The following is a 3,215-nucleotide window of genomic DNA, read 5'->3' on the forward strand; positions in this document are numbered from 1 at the left end:
TGCAGTGTACTGTCTGTTATTTTGTGCTACTTATTTGTAACAGGGTAGCGAATTTCACAGCATTCACACAAACAGGGGTTTTCAGGGTGGGCTCCCCCCTCTATCTCACACGTCTCGTGATTGCCTTCCCTAGACTGACACAGCCGACAGAACCAGAGTGCTTCATAAAGAAAACACAGCAGTGCCTCTCCTGGCTTAGGAGTTGGTGATATTTCAGCATTGTTATGTTAATATATATTTTCGTGGCAATGGCTGTAGCTCCACACGATCTCTTGCGAACAGCTCGTGGCTTCAGCCCAACCCAAGCACATGCGACCAGATCAGCAAACTCACTTCTGGTTGCAGGGAGAACCACCCACATTGGACACTGGGAACTGAAGTTCTTTATTATGTACATGCATATCTTCCTCCTTAAAGAAAACAAACGCAATACTATGCCCTCATGAACCTGCAAAAATTAATAATGCTTTCCAACAAAGGTACTTACATTAACTTCAATTGTGATGAGCAAATACAGTCCCTTATTCACTTACAAACTCTCAATTAGTCTCTGAGTTGTTATAATGATCCTTTTTGGTTTGCTATTTGTTTCCACAGATGCAGTGCGCTAATACCGTAGTGTCTTTCTGAGAACTCTGATCGACATGTTCATTTCTTTCACATCCATCTGCCAAGATACTATTTGTTGATCTCCATCTTTGTCCTTGCTCTGTGACCATAATTTGCCCATGTGCCTCATAATGGAGCCCTGGATGACATCCAGGTGATCAGGGAGTCTTTCGTAAGTTCCTACTGATTTTGTCTCAATTCACAGAGCTCCTCTGTTTACAGCATATCATAGATAGCATAGAACATAGAAACATAGAACATAGAAAACCTACAGTACAATAAAGGCCCTTCAGCGCACAATGCTGTGCCAAACATATACTTACTTTAGAAATTACCCGTAGACCTCTATTTTTCTGAGCTTCATGTACCTGTCCAAGAGTCTCTTAAAAGACCCTATCGTATCCGCCTCCACCACCGTTGCCAGCAGACCAATCCGCACAATCACCACTCTCTGAGTAAAATTCTTACCCCTGACATCTCCTATCTACCTGCTTCCAAGCACTTTGAATCTGTGCCCTCTCATGTTAGCCATTTCAGCCCTGGGAAAAAGCCTCTGACTATCCACATGATCAATGCCTCTCATCACCTTATACACCTCTATTAGGTCACCTCTCATCTTCCATCGCTTCAAGGAGAGAAGGCCAAGTTCACTCAACCTGTTCTCATAAAGCATGCTCCCCAATCCAGGCAACATCTTTGTAAATCTCCTCTGCACCCTTTCTATGCTTTCCACATCCTTCCTGTAGTGATGTGACCAGAACTGAGCACAGTACTCCAAGTGGGGTCTGACCAGGATTATATATAGCTGCAATATTACCTCTCAGCTCTTCAACTCAAAGATCTCAGCAATAGCAACTCCTCTTTTTGGTTTAGGTTGAACTGTTATTGTTGTTCTGACCTTGGGGTTTGTGTGCTCTCCCCATCTTCCATTTTATTTCCCTCCTTCAACTTCAAAGAGAATCATGGAGTAATTTTTGATTTCCATTCTTTAACTGGAAGTCGATGAGGGACAGATTTTGAAACAAGGCTGCACGATGTGTAAGCAAAACTGGCAACAGCTTCATCATGATCACTTTGTTTAGCACTGGCATCCTGATTGTCGTGCTGGTGTAGCTGGTACAAATGTCTATGGAAGATGAACTTCTTGTGCTTCTCTTGCATAAACTCTCAGGAGCTCTCATAGATGCTGTTACGAGTTTGTCAAGTTGAATCAGGTCAGCTTCTGAGCCTCTCAAAGATATCTGCTTACTGTTTCATGTGTGAAGTGTGGTCATCTTTGTTCTGTGAAGCCATGACAAAAACCTTTTTCACCAGGTTGAGCTTGTCACATGTACTCTGACCTTATATTGGCTATATTCCTTTCTTCTACAATCATTAGCTGTACCTATAGGTGATATTCCCTGTGCTTAAAAGTCACTAGACCTCTCCCTTTTACCACAATGTTTTCTCCAGTGTATCCCATCGTTTTAATTTCACTGGGTAATTCTTGCTCTTCACTCAGAGTCTTGCAATCATCACTCATTAACAGATTCACCTGAGCTCCAGTGTCAAGCTTGAATGGAATTACTATCTCATTTACAATCACTGGAACAAACCATTCTGTCTTACCAGCACCCACCGTCTGTGGAGAATCTATGAAGACTTCCTCCATTTCTTCAGCAACAGTATGGAAGTTTCTCATGATAGCCAGCACTTTGCAAAATGAATCTTCTTCCTGCAATTATTGCAAAACTTTCTATAAGCCGGACACGTCTTTGGGATGTGCCTCCCTCCACATTCACTGCATTTGCTGCTTGAGTCTACCCCTCTTCTATGTGGTTGCTTTTGGGAAATACCTTGTGATCTGTCCTTCTGTTTTCACAGTGTGCCCTATTGTTTCTGCCCTGTGCAGCTCCTTAGTTTGAGATTGTGTTTTCTCCACTGCCTTACACAAATTCACAGCCTTTTCTTCTTCACAGAGCAATCTTTCTCTGAGAGCATCATTTGGGATTCCACCAACTATTTTGTCTCTAACTGGCGAGTCTCTTAAATCTCCAAAGTCACAGCACTTACTCAGTGTATGAAGTTCAGCTGAGTATTGGTCAAAGCTAACATCTTGTTTCTGTTCACATGAAAATACCTTACATTCAATAACCTTTTTTTCAAATGTGACATTTTTACTTGGGACAAAATTCTCTTTGAATTTTGTCATCAGATTCTCCAATGTGAAGGCTATCTCAACAAATTGAAAGACGTTGCAGATGTCCAAAGCATCTTTGCTGATTGCGTGTTGAAAGGTAGATGTTTTCAATTTTTCAACTGCCCCCCTTCACCTCCTCGGCTCTGCTCACTGCCGAATATATATTGAATTGCTGTTTGAAGTGTTTCCAATTATCATTTAGAGTGCTGGTAAACATCATATGTGCGGGAGGTCTCAGCTTAACCATGACTGAATTTTCTAGCTTTTCCCTGAATCTCTCTTGGTGAATTCAATGAACAACAGTAGTTTCAGGGCACAATGTGCTGTCTGGCAGGTAGCTTCTGTCTGTCAGAATATAGCGTCTGTTTCTTAATCTGCTCGCGGTGTTTCTTCCTCATGCTGACTTCTGACATCATGTTATGATTGT

Source organism: Hemitrygon akajei, chromosome 3 (genome assembly GCF_048418815.1).
Source record: "Hemitrygon akajei chromosome 3, sHemAka1.3, whole genome shotgun sequence".
NCBI classification, from domain to species: Eukaryota; Metazoa; Chordata; class Chondrichthyes; order Myliobatiformes; family Dasyatidae; genus Hemitrygon; species Hemitrygon akajei.